General features: G+C 42.6%; 1 protein-coding gene across 2 annotated transcripts in view; it reads left to right on the plus strand.

Moving 5' to 3' along the window:
* Positions 1 to 1,832: 1,832 nt before the first annotated feature.
* GNB1L (G protein subunit beta 1 like) overlaps positions 1,833 to 18,295 on the plus strand; it is a 44,211-nt gene continuing 27,748 nt past the window's right edge. The window contains exon 1 of one of the 2 annotated variants that reach the window (XM_064727209.1): positions 1,833 to 1,949. The gene's annotated coding sequence lies outside the window, so the exon portion shown is untranslated. The remainder of the gene's footprint in view (positions 1,950 to 18,295) is intronic. The other variant, XM_064727208.1, reaches the window with a different exon arrangement.

Below are 18,295 nucleotides of genomic sequence, written 5' to 3' on the forward strand. Positions count from 1 at the left end.
TCAGTCCCCTTGTGAGAAAGAGCAAGAGCACAGCCCCTTGTGCACAACTGGGCTCTTGGGATCTGAAGTTCCTCACAGCAAACCTGTAAGGAAAGAGTTATTTATGATATTTTAAACACATTGCTGCTGTTCAGAATAGAGCATTTGCTCTTTTGAGATTTCTTCTGATAGGAGATAACATGTAAAAACATGCTGTAATGGAACTTTCAATTACAAACTGCATCCAACTGTAGTAAATTTGATCTTGCATTAACTCATGTTAAATTAATTGGATTCTGTCATTCCTGAATTCTGGTAACCACCTTATCTTGCAGTACAACTCATTATCTTTGCATTGTGAAAGGGGTATTTCATTTTCAAGGCGACTGCAGGGAACAGTAACTGTACCATAGTCTAATAAACATTTAGCCCCTAACAAATTAAAGACCTGAAGTATACTGCACATGTGGTTCCATTATACATAGCAATTTATAGCAATGATCTGCTGCTCTAAATCTCTTAATTCCAATAATTTCAGCAAAACATATTGGGAAATATGGGGCTGTACTTGTGCATTATACAATACAGAATGTACTTATCTGTGCTCAGGACATTCCTCCTAATGAGAGGCATAACCTCCTCAGTCTACTGTGTTCTCATAACCACCAAATGCCATTTAAAGCCCTTTAGAGCAAGGATTTAGGAATCAGTGTTCCTACTGATGAGAAATTTGATATGGGTAGAAAAGCAAGCTCCAGATTTACCTTCCCAAACTCACAAGAAGTCTCCATGCCTTTGTTTGCATCAATAGAAGTGGAACAGAATAGAACGGCACTCATTTAACAGCACTAGATTTAATTTACTTTGAAAGACTCTGGCTCCATAGGCAAAAACGGTAGGAAAACTGAAAAGCATGTTTTATGAGGTACCAGGCTTTCTAGCTGCAACTAGAGCAGGACAGCTTCCTGAAAAACTACATAAATGACACAGCTTTTAACTCCTAGGCAGGTGACACAAGCAAGTGATGGTTTATTTGCTTTCCTTGAGCAGGTCTCGGTGTGGCTGGAGAGTAACAGGGGCCTGTGAAAGGGGGATGAGTCCATCTCTCTGCAGTGCTGTCACTGCACACTCTGCACTGCGCTTCCCAACGTCCTGCTGGGGTGCACGGCTACAGGAGCAGGGTAGTACCATTCCAACCCACAGCAGTTCTGTTCCAACACTACACACTGGTTATTTAACTGCCGCCTGATTCAGTTCAGTTGTGACACCTAACCAGTAACTTCCATTGGGAACCATTTCAAAAGACAACTTTTTTTCTCTAAGGAAGCTCTCCTGCGGGACCTGGCAAACTTTGTACGGCTGTGTTGAACTGAAAGAACAGGGTCTTTATCCCGCACCAAATCCAAGTTCACAGTGGCTCCTGGAGGACACAAATGACTTCAGGAACGCGCTAACCCCAAGCACGGCAGAGCACCCGATAAATGGATGCTGTGCAAGCAGAGAGCCCAAACCACAGCCACTGATCCGCCTTCCCAGCCCGCTGGGGGGAATCGCCCGAGCCACACACGGGCTGGTGGCAGCGACAGCCCGGCCCGGCCCTTCCCGGGCTCCACGGGGCAGTGACACGCTCGGGCTCCCGGTGAAGGCCGGGTCCTTCCGGTTACGGAGCGTGAGGAAGCGGGCAGGCGCTAAGCCCCTCGCAGGACCCTCGGAGCGGGGCAGGGCTGCGTTGCCTGCCGGTGCCGCCGCCGGCGCTGGGGGAGCCCCTAACCGAGCCCCCCGAGCTGAGCCGCGCTCGGTCCCGGTGGCCGCTGGCCCCGGCTGGCCGGGACCGACAGCGCGTGCGCACCTCCCGCTAACCCGTGACGTCACGCGCGGGGCTCGGCATTCCTCCGTATCCGCCTGGTTCCCGCGGGGATCGCCGAATAATCGCTACCACGCACCCGCCCCGCCGGGCGGAAGAGTTCTCGGTGAGCGGGGGAAGGGAGGACGGGGAACCCCGCGCTCGGCCGCGGGGGTGGCGGTGGGGTCGGATCAGGCTAAGAGGGCTCCGTTGTCACCGGCGCGGCGCCGCCTCACGGGCCGGAGGAGGCGGCGGTGCTGTGCGCACGCGTGGGGCGTCACCAGGGCAACGGCACCTGGAGGCTCGGCCGCCGCGTGCGGGGCGCGCGACGGAGGCAACGTGACCCACCGCCCGCGGCGCGCGGCACCTGAGGGCTCCTCACAGCTCCGCGCGGCCCTCAGAGGCTCTTATGGCTCCTCAGAGGCACTTATGGCCCTGCACGGCCCCTCAGAGCCACTCACGGCCCCTCAGAGGCACTTGGGGCCCCGCACGGCCCCTCATACCCACTCATGGCCTCTCAGAGCCTTGCACGGCCCTGCTGAGCCCCACACAGCCCCGCTCCAGCAGGGGTGGGAAGAGGCCAGCACAGTGAGGGAGGTGTCGTATCTGTGGCTGACGTGAGGTACCTGTTAGAAAAAAGTGATATTTGATTACGGCCTGCATCTCCTTGATGCTCCGCAGCAGTTTGCCTGGACAGGCCGCGCAGGAGCTCCTCTGGCAGCAGTGATACAGTGTGTGTGCCTTGAGGTCAGGATACACCCCATCAGACATCAATATCAGCGGTAATGGAGCTCACAGTTCTAGTTTACTGAATTTTACAACTCCCTATAATAATCCCGGTACTTTTGTGACCGACAGAAATAGGTATTTTAGGTATTTAAGCGACACTACACTGCTTGAGCAGACGGAGGTAAGGCAGGAACAGCATTGGCCGAGTACTGAGGGCGGTTCTGTCGAAGGAAGGCACAGCCTCAGGTGGGTCTCTCCCCCCCATTTGCAAAAGAGTAGTGGCAGTCCTCAGGAATACCTAAAAGTGTTTTAATACCTTTCAATTAGAAGCATTTACAAAAGAAAACATATTGTTGTCAAGTGCAGTATGGTAATGTGGAAAATAATGTATTTATCAACTGGTCAGAGCTCTGGCTCTGATGGGCCGGGTCTGGGCTCGCTCCCTGGCGCCCTCTGGCGGCAGCGCGGGCCCGCGTTGGGCAGCGCCCGTCCCCGGCGGCCGCGGTGTGCCCAGCGCGTCCCGCAGCGCCCGGGGGACGCTGCGCGGGACTGACCTCCGGCAGGGGCTTCTGTTGCTGTGTTTTTCTCCTCAGTAGTGCTGGTTGTTTAAAATAGCGCAACTGCCTTGTACAACTCCTTTAAATGCGTTTAGAGTAGGAAACAATCCCGGTTCCAGCTTCAGCAGCTTCATCTTGTAATGAAAAAGGTGAAAAGCAAGCATGGTGTGTACTCTGGAAAATACACACCACACGGGATGGAAATATGTATGTAACTTTTTCCTCTGGGAATTGTTTTGAGGAGCATTTTGCCACAGTTTTTAGTACAGTCTCTTTCATCCTTCTGAAGCTCCTTCCAGAAACCCACAATTTTAGCAGCATTTCTGTGAGGCTTTTAGAGAGGGCTCTGTAACTGGGAAATGTTACTAAAAATGTGTCCTGTCAGCCTAAGTGACAGGAAGTGTAAGGAATCCTTAAAAATTTATTTGCAACTAAATTACTAGATTTTTAAAAAGCTACTGGAGCAACTTCTTGTTTTTTAATGAAACCTATTAATGTTTCCATTGATTTACAGGTAAACTAGTTTTTTCTTGTTTTAAAAATACCCTGCGATCAGCAAATCTAACTCTGTTTATTCTGGCTTGGATGTGTGATATCAGTTATAAAGATTCTGCAGATGGAAATTATGTTGGTGCATGCACTGGAATAGATGCCTGTTTCTAATATCAGATAGATTGTCTGATTTTGGTTAATTGGTGGGGAGACTTATTTTTAAGCACTGCAATTACGATGTTGGAATTGTAAGGTATTTAAGGAGCAGATGTGTTGACTAAGTACGTTTACGCCTTTTCTGAACATTTTAGAATACTGTGAGTTTCTTTTTGCAAAAAACTGCTGAATTACTGACCCGTATATGTTATTACATTCTAAAGAGACACAGTTTTTGGCTCTCTACCACAAAGTACATCAGGCTGTATTATGCTTTGTGTTTGTATAGGTCTTATTTTTAATTTGAGTGCTATTTCTCTGCAAGCTCAGCCATAACAATGTACTGTTTCATTGGATCAGTAGTGACTGTAAACCAGACATTGCTACTTAGCTTAGATGGGAAATTTAACCCTGAGGATTCTGATTTTTTAAAATTATATTCTATGAAGCACTGTCTTCATTGGGATAAAATAGCTACTATAACTCCTCTTCTGTAATAAATTGTCTTCTTGCAGTTAGATTATGCATGCATGCTAGTGCTGTTTCTGCCTTTATGGAGACAAACTTGATTAAAAAAAGATTGAACTTTGCTTTTTGGATACCCCTTTCAAGTTGTAGTGCTGATACTTCTGTACAAACTTGGAATCTCAACACAGTATTACATGTTTGTTGTGTTTGTATGTTTTTATAAAGGAACAAGGTGTCTAGTGGCAATAATAGTGTTTTCCCTCCCGGAATGTCTGTGGGGATGCATTTATGCTCTCTTTGTTAGAATGCAGTTTGACTGCACTAAAACATACTTGGTGGTACAAATGAAGGATTTCAAATTAGTAATAGGTTGAAAACTCTTCAGCTACTGGGGTTTTAGTTTCCAGATTACTGGTCTCTGTGGAGCAGTGTAAGTGATCACAGAACAATGAGAATTAAACGAATCTTCAATAAAAACCTGCACAATTTTTTGCCCAAGCAAGCCAGTTTCCTTTTGAGCTCTGTGCTGGCACAGTCGTATCATTAAAAGTGCATTTTTTTTTTTTTTTAAATTTTCATAAGCAATAAATAATTTCACAACTGTAATGAATGCACTTCCTATGGTACATTTTAATTATATACAGCTAATGCTCATCATTTCAAAAATTGTCTCACTGGCATTTATGACTTGGTGTAAACGCTCATAGATCATGGGATTATTTGAAAGAACTGAAACTTTGAGAGACGTCAGGTTGGCCGTGTTGGGGAAAGTGACTCATGAACCAAGAGGTGCTGGTTAGCGATGGGAGACTGCAGAACACATTTAGGCTACAAATATCAGAGTCAACAGATTTACTTCAAAAAGCCAAAAAGGGACATCTTAGCTTGAAAGTTGCCAGAGTTCTAAACTGGAGGATCCAGGCTATATAAATGATTCAGGAGTGTTTGAAATAGGAATCATCTCTTCTGCATCTCAAAAGCGAAAGTTGCAGAGGAAGTCACCTTTTCTGTGAATGGATTTACCAGCACACGTCTTCAGAACCGTAACATGATACTGTGAGCAAATTAAGAGTTTTAAGAGAAAAAAAAATCTTTTAGTCAGCAAATCTTCTTTCTCATGATTTATTTTTAAAGGTCATAAGGTGACCATTACAGTAAAAAAATAGTTGTTTGTACAGGATAACCTTCCCAGATGAGATGCAACCCTGTCCTAAACCTCTGGGTCTGCAGCCTGAGTTTCCCAGAGCCGCTGGGTGACAGCTGAGTGTAAGGTAAAGCGGAGCAAGAACTATTTGAAAAAGAAACTAATGTTTCAGACTAATGAAATGGACTAATGCTTAGCTTTTCTTTTTTTCTTTGTTTTAGTTATTCCATAGTTTTTCAGTAGATGCTAAATTTCTTTGATTCAGGGGAGGGAAGGATTTTGCTCTAAAACACCAGATAGGATTCTTAGGACAGACTTTTCACACTCAAACAGCTGGAGCAGCTGTAGATTCCCCACTGAAATGAAAATGCAACAATTCAAGATTTAGAAAGGCAAAAAGTGTGACCAGAGCATTAAATAGAAGGGCCATATGATACCAAAATTAAGCTCTGTGTTTATTATAAAGAAAATCCTTGTTTTAGAAGGGAAAAAAATGAACTTGTTCCACCACTTTCTTTTTTCCTCAGGAGAAAACACAGAATATATCCTAGGTAATAAATCTGTTTTATGGCTCACATGAGAAAGGGTGGAGAAACTCCCATTATTTTCTTCCCAGAAATTGAAATACACATGAGCTAACATGGGAGACACTGGGATTTTCATCCAGCAAATGCACAGCTGGCTTCTGCTTTTATTATTTTTCTAAGGCTAATAATTTTTCATTTGATTAGCTGGTGGCTGACAAAACTATCACTTGCACAGTGTTTTGTATATTTAGTAGAGTAGGTGCGATGCGAAAAAGACACTGTAATGTGTGCCCAGAAGCAAAGCACAACGTGTTCACTTGATGAGAAATTTCTGCTTGCCTCTTCTTAAAATGCAAGTTTCTATCACTGACAGAGTTTGAATATCAAAAAAGGAACTTCTTGACCTCTAGAAAAATGAGAATTATGTAAGATTTGAGGATTATTTTTTTCTTAATTCACGTTGTAGAATTGTATGATGCTGTGCACAGAAATAAATTATTAGGAGTCAGTTGGCAGTCCACAGTGCCAGTTTTGCTGTGAGAAAGCAGTGAGACTGTTTAAGAGAAGAACTGTCCTACTCAGTGTTAGAAGGTGGGAAAAGTAGAGCTGCCAACAAAATTTATCAAGGACTTTAAATGTACACAGTGTGAGCTGTGGAAAGACCCATGGACACACTTAATGTGAAAAAAACATCAGCAGCCAACCACAAACCCACCCAGACAATGAGATACAGTGAGCACAGACATAAAGGTGGGAGCATAGGAGCCATGCAGGAATGAGGTTCCTCAGAGCCGCCTCTGAGCAGAGCTCTGGATTCTCACTTTGGAATCAGGGGGAGAATGGCCCTTCAGAACTCCTTCATGTGCCTTCTGCAGAGTAAAGAAAACATGTTCAAGAGTCCAGATTCCTGTTTTGCTTTGACCATTAATGCCAGGGACAAAGCAGGCTGGTTTCTCCTGTGTTGGCTCTCCTGGTGTTTGAGGTGCTAAGCTGTGCTGCTGTCTGTGTGTTCTGGGCACAGCAATGATAACACCTTCTCTAAGAAAGCAGCAGGGGAAGAAGACTGCACTTCTATCCCAGATTGGTAGGTCTGTGTTGTCCAGGTGTTTAGTGTGTTTCTTGTTACTTTCCAAAATTCCAAAACAATTTGTGTTCTGGGGGCAGGAGAGAATGTGGGCTTGAGTAAAAGCTTCCACTTGAATATTGTGTGATGGCATCTCTGGTTTTGATTTGTAGTCATTTACAAGTGGTAGATACCCAAACCATGGGGTATTTCAAAGTGAAATCAGTTTGAAGGTACAGGTTCATTGCACACCCAAACCTCGACCTTTAATGTCCTTTCACACAGTGGCTGCTGGGGAAGGAATGCTTTGTGAGCACTGGTAGAATCACTGGGTTGGGTGTCTGCATTCTGACCTAGCTCCATTACACTCACTAAATAATTGCTGACAAGTTCAAGCTCTGGAACTAGAGGGTTCTGACTTTGCTAAATGCCATGAGTCAATATATGTTCATGGACAAGGGAAATGACCTTAATGGAAAAATAGGAGACCACTGAAGTGGCAGTAGATCATTGTGGGAGCTCTCTTTTGGTTGTACCTCTTAGAGGCTTTATGGTGCCAGGGATCAGAATACTGTGGTGTGTGGGACTGTTTCTTTGGGCAGGGAAGTGCATGAGCCTGTACTGGGGATGGCTGTTCCAAACGAGTGTTGCCCAGTGCAGAGGGCCAGGAAGGAATCTCTCCAAAGGATTTAAAATCAGTGTGGCCAACTTCACTGTCCACCTCCTTTGTGCTCAGTCTGCCTTGTTGGAATTTGCATCTCTGTCCTGCCAGTATTCAGCTCTTTGTTTTAATAAATCTCCTCTTCTGTAATGAGCCTGTTTCACCTTCTGAAGCTGTACTTGGGATTCTTGCCCTGGTTCTGAGCTGGGTGAACCACGCTCCTGTGGTGACTGGAGGGGACATGTTCCTGACGTGCAGCTGGGGATGCTGCTGGCTGGGAAAGGCCCTTGGAGCAGAAGTGTTGCCCTGGTGGCACCACCTTTCCTGCAGTGCAGCTCTGTGGCCTGGTTTTGCACTCTGATCCTCTGTTCCAGGGGCGGAGGGCTCCTCACCCAACTTGCAGTAGGTTGCAGAGAGGGAGAGACTCCATAGTGCTGTGCCAAAAACCCAAGGTACAGTGTGAGCAGGGTCTCCAGCCTGCCCCAGCTCCACAGCGTTTGTGCTCTTTTGCTCTTGGTAGCAGTCAGACCTTATCGAACCAGGCTCTCAAATCTGAGAGTAACTGGGAACATGTGACACACTGCAGAACTTTTTTAATTTAATTTTTTTCTAGTAGTGTGTTTAGGCCTCTCTGCTTTCACTTCAACAATTGAGGGTGTTGGTTGCTTCCTCATGTTTGTGTAAGAGAAGCTTTTTATAGTCCATTTTTCCAGCTGGCGTGTGTACTTCCTCCACTGTAGTGTAACACATCATTCTTCCCACTCCTTCCCAGCCTCTGAAGCTAATGGAAGACCTTCAGGGTTGTTTTATTTGCAATAAAAATGGAACTGTGGGGTTGGGAATGCTCATTGTTCTTGCCTTAAATGTGTTCTTCAACAAGTTTTGTTTTGTTCTTGGTAAACAAGAAGGATGTAAGGAAGCAAGGAATAATTAGCTGTATTTTGTTTATAGGACATTTCGTTTGAACTAGAAATCTAACTCAGTATTTGCTTTAGCTGAAAATCTATCAAGAAAAGCAAAAGTTTGTCAGAAATATGAATGAAAGTGGGCTGCATTCTTTTTTTTGACAGAAGAATTCTTAGTGTAATACCAAATGTGAAGAATTTTAGAGTGTCATCCATCCCAACTTCTGCAAGGTAACAGCTGGAGTGAGGGCAGTCTAGGAGCTCCACGTCCATCCATTATTTTGCCCTGTAATGGTGAATCTGGCACACGACAGCTGTGCTGGAGTTCTTTCCTTGATGTAACATCAGTTACACCAAAAAGAAAGGAAGGTGGCACGGCCACTTTGGTACCACTGACTGACAGAGTGCTGTCCCTGGTCAGGACAGGACAGCACCTGGTTTGCCACAGCTTCACTCCTGCTTGCTGGTTGTTTTTATCACCAATTACCCAGGAGTGTTACTGAGCCCCAGAACAGAGGTAATAATATTTAATGTGGAAGCCTTTTTTCTGCTGTCTATGACAAGTAGATTATTTAGACTATCTACTGGGAATGCCCTTGATTTCTAGTGATCGAATGCTATTTCTCAAGAAACATTATGTTTTGGAACTATTTTTTTCAATTTAAAATATATTTTTAATATAATCTGCCAAGGCTTTCCAACACTAATGAACACAGCCTAGGTCTTTCAGTGGAGGGGCATGTGCAGACATGGCTCCTGTGGATTGAACTGCCTCACTGCTTCAGATCTTCACTATTTTTAGCCTCTTTATATGTCTTTGTTTTTCCTAAGTGTCTCGTTCTAAGGTGATATGGTAAGTAACCCAGTCAGGGCAGGAATTCACTCTTTTCCCATATACTAGCTCCACTGTAAGCTTGCACAGAAAAATGGATCGGAGAATCCTTTCAGCTTAAGTCTTACTATGGGATGTCTAAGGTCCTAACAGGTAATTTTTTAGCTACTTTTGTACTCTGCGATTTGTCTATAAAAATAACATTTTAAAGGTATTTGCTTATTTTATTGCTCCACTGCTAAATAATTGAATTCAGCACTTAGCATTTAATTATAGTGATTTTTTAATCATAAATATTGTATAGTGCCTGATGGTGTAATTGAGCATTTTTATAATAAGCCCCTATTTTTTAAAACAAGGGGGAAATCTCTGAAATTCATGCCTTCATGCTTGTGCCCATTAAATGTGGTTATCATTATCTAGTGACGACATATGTTCTTCCTAACTAGGATTCTCTTCTCTTCCATGCTGATGCTATCTCCGTGCTAGATTGTTCCTGTTCCTAGGAGCACCCCAGGGCAGCAGTGAGAAGTAAACGTGTCCCATATGGCCGCTGTAGTGCGCAGCTTTGGGTGTGGGGAGATGGGACGGGAGAGACGCTGGGGTGCAGAGCCAGTGGGGTCTGTGTGCCCTGACTGTCCCAGCAGCAGGGCAGGCAGAGGGGAGCAGGGCTGGCTGTCTGTCTGTCTGTCTGTGCTGCCAGGCTGCTCCCGGTGGCAGTGGGACAGGCTGCAGTTGTTTGTTGTGCATGCAGAGGAAGGAGCCAGGGAGGAACTGCGCCTGAGTCACCCGCTCTTCCTGGAGCGCCTCCTGGGGTGGTGCTGCTACGGGCAGCCCCGTGCAAGACTGAGCCTGAAGGCTCCAGCGAGCTGATTGCAAATATTTTGCAGAAGTCTTATTTTCTGGTAATTACTTTAACATGATTCAGTGTTTTCTCCTTTGTCTGATCTTGTTATGAGCCTTCTTGCCTGATCCTTCGCCGGCTGTCGTGGGAGCAGGGCAAGTGTTCCCACAGCACGTTCCGTTCCTGCTGGCTTTGGCCTCAGCTTCAGCGGCTGGGAGTGGGTGCTGTTCACTACACCTGACCAGTGATGGGTCCTTTGGGAACAATGACTGATCCTGGACCTGTTCCTATGACACCTTTGAAACTACAAAGCTGTTTCAGATAGTGGGGTTAGAGCAATTTGTAGAATTGGGGTCCAGGTACTGTTAGCCAGTTCATGTTTCTAGTGATTTGTGAAATTAGAGCTCCTGTGGAAACCTGGAACCTTGCTTCTGAGGCAAAAATTATGTGTGAACTGAGTCCAAAGCCCCCAGTCTTCAACAGATATATGAAGAATGGCTAGGATTTAGGTTCCAGTGGTCACCAACAGTGTTTGTTAGAGACTTATAATAACAGTGAACAGACTCTTCCATTCCCAGTTCTCTAGGGTTTTAGAAATCCAGCAGAACCAGCAAAATACCTAAAGCCCAGCCACTGAAACCCAGCCAAGTTTTGTAAAAATTACAATGGTAACTTCAAATAAATATAAATTGTCCTTTTTAAATGTACAGTTTATTTAAAAACAGTTATTTTGCCAAACCATAAATGTACCCAATAACTAAACCAAGAAATAACCAAGGTTAAGAAACCTAAGATTATATAGGAAAAACCTTTCTGATATATTTAGTGCTTTTGTTTAACCATGTGATTTACATTTAATCCTAGTTAGACTAACTAATACATATCTTTATAGCATACCAAACACTTCTCATAAGCAACTGACTGGTTTGTGTTATCACATTTGTTCAGTGAGGGTGGAGGGAGAGAGGTGTACAGTATTACTCACTTGCATAATCTTTTGCAACTAGTAGAAAAAATATGTCTCACAATATAGCTACAAGAAATACATGGGTGCTCATAATTCATATTATCCCATAAAATTTAGAAGAGCATTCAGAGACTGCAAATGAAGGTAATTTATGTGTAAAACCTCATCCATGAAGAATTTATTGCCATAGTAGGTATAATATACTTTGGCACAGACTTCTTCCATGAAACTAGTACTTGCAGATTTGAGAAAGGAACATACCAGAGACCTTGCAGGTTAAACTGTAGCCTGGTTTTATACAAAACACTTTCTAATGAAGGCTTTTCTCTTCTGAGAGAGCTGAAGTCAGTTGGTGAGTTAATATGCCACAGCCATTGACGATGTGTTTGAACATCTTCACTGTGCAAGTAATCTCTTTAAAATCAGTGTTAGTTTAGTGGTACTACCTTTGTGTAAATAGTGATGTTTGTAAATATTTTGAACCTTAGAGGGAACTGAGGAAACTGCAGAAGTGCATTCCTATAAAACATTTTAATTTGCAGTATCTAAAAAATGAGTATATGCTTTGCAGAGGTTGTTTGCTAAGCATGTTGTGAAGTCCAGACCTCATTCTTCTTGTGAGGACTGCACTGGGACATGGGGACTCATCTTTCTCTCTGCTCTTGAGAGAAAATGCCCTGGGATCCATCGAGCTCATTGCCAGTTTGACCTGGGCACGTGGTGGCCGAAGTGAGGCCGAGGCAGGGTTGTGGTTCCGTTGCAGTGCTGTCACTCACACACAGTCCCAGGGAGATGTCAGCCCTGTTCTCAGTGCTTGGGTGGCTCATGCAGCTGGAACAAAGATATATTTCCTTTTGTTCCTGCTGCTGGACTCTGATTTCTGTTTTCATTTGAGATTACATTGTGCACAAATGCACATATGCTTTTATAGTTGCTGCCTCTCTTTGACCCAAACACTTCCATGGAAGTTAATGACATTAAATGAAAACCAATGCAACCCATTGCCACTTCAAGATTTCTGCTTAATACAAAGCAAACTTAGAATAGTGAAGGATTTGTTGTGCTGTAGAATATACCATTTAAATGGATGTAGCTGAGAATGGAGAGAAGCAGCTCCTAGCATGATTGATAAGAGGGATTTTGGCCCACATCAGCAAGGGAAGCTACAGGGCATATAGGTATAAAAATGGACCAGAGTTCTCAAGCATTTATATAGAGCAGATAAGACCTTTAAAATTCTTCCCTGGAAGGTACACAGTGGTGTTGGGCAGCAGTCTGCTAGGCTTGGGTTGTCAGAGAACGTTATCAATTCCTCTGGGATTTTAACTGGTAATTCCAGGAAGTCTAGGTGTTTCAGGAAGTGCTATTCACATATTATGCTGTTTCTTCCGGATGTAGCTCCTTGGACAGTACACTTACACTTAGCCTTTTCTCTGTTGGCTTGCTCTGCAGGAGAAATCCCAAACTATTGAGAACAAAGATAACTTCCTGTGCCAGGTGTATTAGCTGGAATTATCTCTGTTGTACAAAGTAATAACTTTTCTTTTGAAAGTGACTTGGGATTTTTGACATGAGTCAAGATTTATCTCATCAAGGATGTCACTGTGCTACTAAGAAAAGCTCATTGGCCTCATATTAGAAGTACTGTGTTCAGTTCTGCTTTTCCAGATGGATTTACTGGAGTTACAGATGGTGCAGAAAATGGCAACTGAAACAATTTGGGGAACTGCAGCTGTCATATGAGACATTGAGAAGTCTGGTACTCTTCAGTTTAGAGAAAGACAGATATTTATCGCTGAGATTTACAAAATCATGAAAGTGATGAAAAAGCCAGATGTGAAACTGCTGCCCTCCAAATTCTGCAATGTGAGGAACTAGAGGGCACTCAGTGAAGGTAGGAGATCAGGTTTAAAACAAAGAAAAGAAGGCAGTCCTTCATTTTTTGGAACTCCAGGTAGTGAATTTTTTTGCCATGGTAGGTAGCAAAGGCAAGGATATCAGCAGGTTCAGAAGAGGTCAGATAATTTCATAGATGAAACAGAACTGCAAATGGACAGTGAAGTTGTGTGTCCTGTAACATCATTGTGCATGGGGGTGTGGGGGGCAGGAGGAATGGACCCCAAAAGCATCCAGGCTTCTTCTTTTCCCTAAGCAGTTCCTCTAGATAGCATGGCACTGCTGGAAGTCAGGTACTAGGCCAGATGGGACCTTGCAGGACATTTTTTTCTGCCATACAGTACCACACTATGTTCTGCTTTGAAAGAGTTTTATTGTTAGTGCATTGAATTCTCATAAGAATAATCAAGAAAAAAATGGTAGCATGTTAATTCTCCATTGTTGATACCTGAAATATTAATGTGTTTTTAAGTCTGATCCATTGATAGTCAAATGCCTGCCTGTTACTGTGCATGTCACTAACATGGCATTTGTTTGGAAAATGTACAACTTGGAGAATGAATTTTAAGTTTGTGTGTTTATTTTTGTTGGCAGTGAGTTTTGGTTATCTCAGAAGGGAAGAGCTATCCAGGTGCAGTGAGGCTGTGTGGTGCCATGAGTGCTCTGGCAGGAAGGTGTGCAGGGCAAGTGTGCAGGGAGCTGCAGCTGAGTAGTTTCTTCATGCTCCAGTACTGTGTGCTACTGAGATGTTTGTGCAAGTTCCAGGTAGGCCAAACTGAACCAATGAATCACCAGGGACTTGGGGCCAACCACATCCACAGCTCAGGGACCCAGAATTTGGGTCCTGGTCCCTGTTCCAGGCACTGAGCTTTAGTGACACTCAGAGCTGGGATGGCATCCCTGCACTTTGGAGCATCCTCCCCAGGCACTCAGTTCCGTGCCTGCCCAACTCCCCACGGGCTTCAGGCTTCTGCTTCTGGCATAGCAGCTCACTCTTTTATTTCATCTGTAGCATGTGGAGGGGACCTGCAAAGTAAAAATTGGAAATCAGTATTTTACTTTAATATAGGACACAGAAAAGTTCTTTAATATGTGTTTGGGTGGAGGTTTTTTGTAAAAGATATCTGTAGAAGTCTTCTGTATGCTTTTTTTTTTTTTCAGATAACATTAAGCATATTAACAAAAACATTCTTTGCTTTAATCAGACAATATGGGCTTTGTTCATAGGGAGACTTTTGAATATTATGTGTAGCTCCTGTACTCTGGGCACAGGCTTTTAGCAGGGATACTTGCATGAGCCATAAACTGAGTGCAGCTCAGGTCAGCTCACTGTGGCTGTGGAAACTGCTGGTACCCTGCTGTTGATGAGAAATCCACCATGAACAAGCCCTCACTCCTGGTCTCAGGTGTGTAATTGGGAAACATGTTTGGCTTTTGATCAAAAGAAATGGAGTGTTTGGTTCTTAGGAATATCTTTTCTCTTGTTTCAATGAAGTAAATGTTAATGCAAATAAAGAGCTTAAAGTAGTCTGACTAAAGCCTCAGCTAATTGAGCTTTGGTTCTGTGAGAATTTGGATGTCATCATCCTTTTGTTTTCCACTTCTCTGGGGAAGTACTTCAGCTATATGGCAAAAATAAACAAAAGAAGCCTTTTAAATCTTCACACTTAAATACATTTATGAATATTTTTAGTTACTGTTTACTCCTTGCAAATTTATCTTGGTCTGAAAAAAAGTCTCAGATGCATTGTTTTCCTAACAAAGATTTGACCTTCATCTTTATACACGGTTTCACTATTCTTCCTATCAGCATTTAGTTCAAAGGAGCGCTTCGAAGCACGCAGGCAAAAACCAGTTCCATTGTGTAAAACAGAAATGTGTGTTTTATATCACAGGAGTTTAGAGAACAATGCAAAGGTCAATTGTGTTGCTTGCTCTCCTGTCACATGATGTGGGTGTGTATATGAATGCATCCCTGGAATTCCACTGTGGGATCTGCATCTTTGAAGCTGATGCTAAAATTACTGCGGAGGCTCTTCCAAAGGCGGATACTGATAGAGGATTCAATGAAATCGAAGGTCGCCAGTCTGGGAGGCGTTGAAAGATACCTGGCTATGATACTATTTCTGATTTAATAATGCGAATGGGAGGCTAGCCCTTTGTAATAATTAGGACTAATTACTGAAGAGGTGTTGACAGATGGGCTAAGAGGAAACAAACTGCCTTTATCCAGTGGCTTAGAGTCAGATTACTAGTCTTGTGTTATCTGTTTCTCAGAAAGTAGAAGCTTCAATCATTCACTAAGTCTTCAAAGGGGAAAGGGATCCTAACAATATACAGGATTTGGGATGAAGCTATGAAATAAGGCTTTGACTCAAAATGGCTAAATTAATCTCCTTTCCGTAAATTATCATACTTTTAAAGTTTGAGTTACAGATGGAGAATCTGATTGTAGTACTGAAAAATATGCAAAATCAGTATTGATGACTGTCCTGTCGCTGCTTCTGCTCATGGATTAGTCTAAGATTGGTTCCTTGCTGTTAATTATTTTAATATGAATTCTTTGATTCCTTCTTATGCCATGCTTGCTATCCAGCTGAAACCGGGACAAGGGAAAGTAGTAAGTACTCTTTCATTCAGTGTTTGGTTTATGCAGATGTCATATCTGATCAACAAGTGGAAAATACATCTGCTGAAGTTAATTACAGTTACTTACCTTTTTAGGAGACAAGATCATGCACATTCCAGGAAGAAAACAATATATTACAATACAATTGCATTTACTGAGAATTACGGATTTTCTTAAAGAGGATTTCTTCTCTCCTTTTGAATGCAGTGTCCATCCAGCACATCTGCATGAAGTAGATAAAATTGTCCAATGTGAATGGAGTTAACAAAGACATTCAGGGATTAGTGCTTTGTCACCAGAATGAGCACTCAGTGTGACTTTCTTTAGGCAAATGATTTAAAAGTCTAGCCACCCTCCATCTTCTCAAATGACTTTTAAGTGCTTTTCTTCCCACTCTCCACCATATATAGAACCTGGTTTTCTTAGAAATGTGATGAATGTCGTTGCATTCGATAGCACTTACAAGCAAAGGTAGCTTTCAATTATTTATTTACTTTTAACAAAAGGAGCCATTTAATTAATGTTTAAATATTTATAACAGTTTTATTGTGCTGTAAAATCGGTTATACTTTGATCTAGATTTTCTGGTTTGAGATAATAGGGTTGGTAAAAGTTTTCCTAATGAATTTGGTCAGAACATGACATAATCTGATTATCTGACGAAAGATTGACACTTCAGTTCCTGCCAGCATAAAAGCGCGGTACAATGGGGGCTGTTCAGCACAAATTCAAAGGCTGGGAGTTCAAGTTCAGGTACGGCACAATTGTTCAAAGTTTCAAATTAATGTGCTGAAACAGTGTTGCATTTTTCACTGTATTTTTGGTCAGGAGTAATTTATGGTGGATGAGAGGAGTGAAGCTTGAAGTTAAATGTGTAAACTGCAATTCCAGTCTGTAACTTTGGATTAATTTCCCTCCGTTTGCTAAATAGTAGTTAGTGTTACTTGTTAGAACAAAAGAGAAACTAACTGGTAAGAACATCACAGACACAGGAAACTGTACCAGAAACTGGGAATTAAACATCATCAGTATTCAACCTGTTAAATGTGGAATCGGTTTTTTATCAATATCCCTCACATTTTAACAGTTTAACTGTTTAACATATGAGCAAATGCTCATATGCTTGGAGATGAGCATATTTAACTAATGCATCCTACACACTTGTGGAAAACAGGTGTAGATTCATGTGATCAAACTGACATGAAAGAACAGTTATGTCTAAAGTGTGAGCTTAGCCTAAAATGTTAAAATAAACATAATTTTTTTCATTTGATATTCAGATAATATTTGCTTTGTAAATGTTGTTCCTGTTTGCAGTGGAATTACAGTGATCCCTACTAGAGTTCTTGGACTAAGTTGCTGTCCAGTAACTTGGCTTATCCAAATACTTAGGCTGGATGGAATAGGAATCCTAGTAGACAAGTGATACATACTATTAGTAATTGAGCTTGAATTTTGGAGGATATTTCATAACATAGAAATAGTTAATGATCTTCTATTTTGAGTCATAAATTTAAAAGTGGTGTACACCACACAAGTCTTTTCTTTCTTTTCAATGCTGAAGGGGTTCTTGGAGAAAGTGAAGTGTTAAGTACCAAATGTGATGGTCTTTACTGAAATGCAGTTTGTTTCTAAGTGTGAGAACATTTTTTTCTGACTTGAATAAGGATTTAAAGCTTTAATCTAATGAATTAATACAGAATGTCCACTTGCTTTTTCTTAAAATACCACATGGCACGTGAATCTCGGTGTGCCTGGGCAGGGACCGTCTGTGCCTGGAGTCAGGGAGGGGAGTTCCAGTCCCTGTTCTGGGGGCTGTGGCACCTTGGGGGTCACTCCCTGTCCCTGCCCCAGCTTCCATCTGCAGAGAGGGAATAGATGTGCTGTAGTTTATACAGAGACAGAAAGCTCCCAAGGAGAAAATGCTTTATGGAACACTGGGATAATGAACAGGCCCTGCAAACCCTCCCTTGTCTGAGCAGTCTCACCAATATCATCTGGTAGTTTGGACAGGCATAGATCAGATCCAAAATTTGGATTTCAAAATACAAGCTGGTCACAAATAGAAATTGGTTATTGGTTGTTTAATATTTCTTCTGTATTTATGTCAATTTATCTTGTTTGCTATTTGCAGTTTTAAAGTATATTTTTAAACTGTTGTGAAACAAATGACAATATAAACATGGAGTAGGAAATAGGTAAAATCTGATATAAATGCATCTCCTACCATAAGCTGGTGAAGTACATAGCCCGTTCAGCTCATTGCAGAGTCTTTTTTCTTCCTTTAATGAAGATGTATTTTGTGAATGTATTTTGTACTTGTCTTTTTAATTCTATGAAATGTAAACTGTGTCATTAAAGTGAAAGAAATATTTTGGGAAGCACTGTCAGAGCTCAGCTTGCAGTGCAGTTTAATTCCTTGCCCACCTCTGCCCGTCTCTGCCCCGGTGAGGTGACACAGCGCGGGGTGTTCCATGAGCAGAGGGGAGCCTGCGGCCAGGAACGCAAACTGAAGTTTTAAAAGTACATGAAAAGCAGATTGCTTCATTGTGTCTTCATAAAGTGTCACTTCTCACCGTCTCCTCCCAGCAAATGAGTGAGAA

This window comes from Zonotrichia leucophrys, chromosome 15, assembly GCF_028769735.1.
Source record: "Zonotrichia leucophrys gambelii isolate GWCS_2022_RI chromosome 15, RI_Zleu_2.0, whole genome shotgun sequence".
NCBI lineage: Eukaryota > Metazoa > Chordata > Aves > Passeriformes > Passerellidae > Zonotrichia > Zonotrichia leucophrys.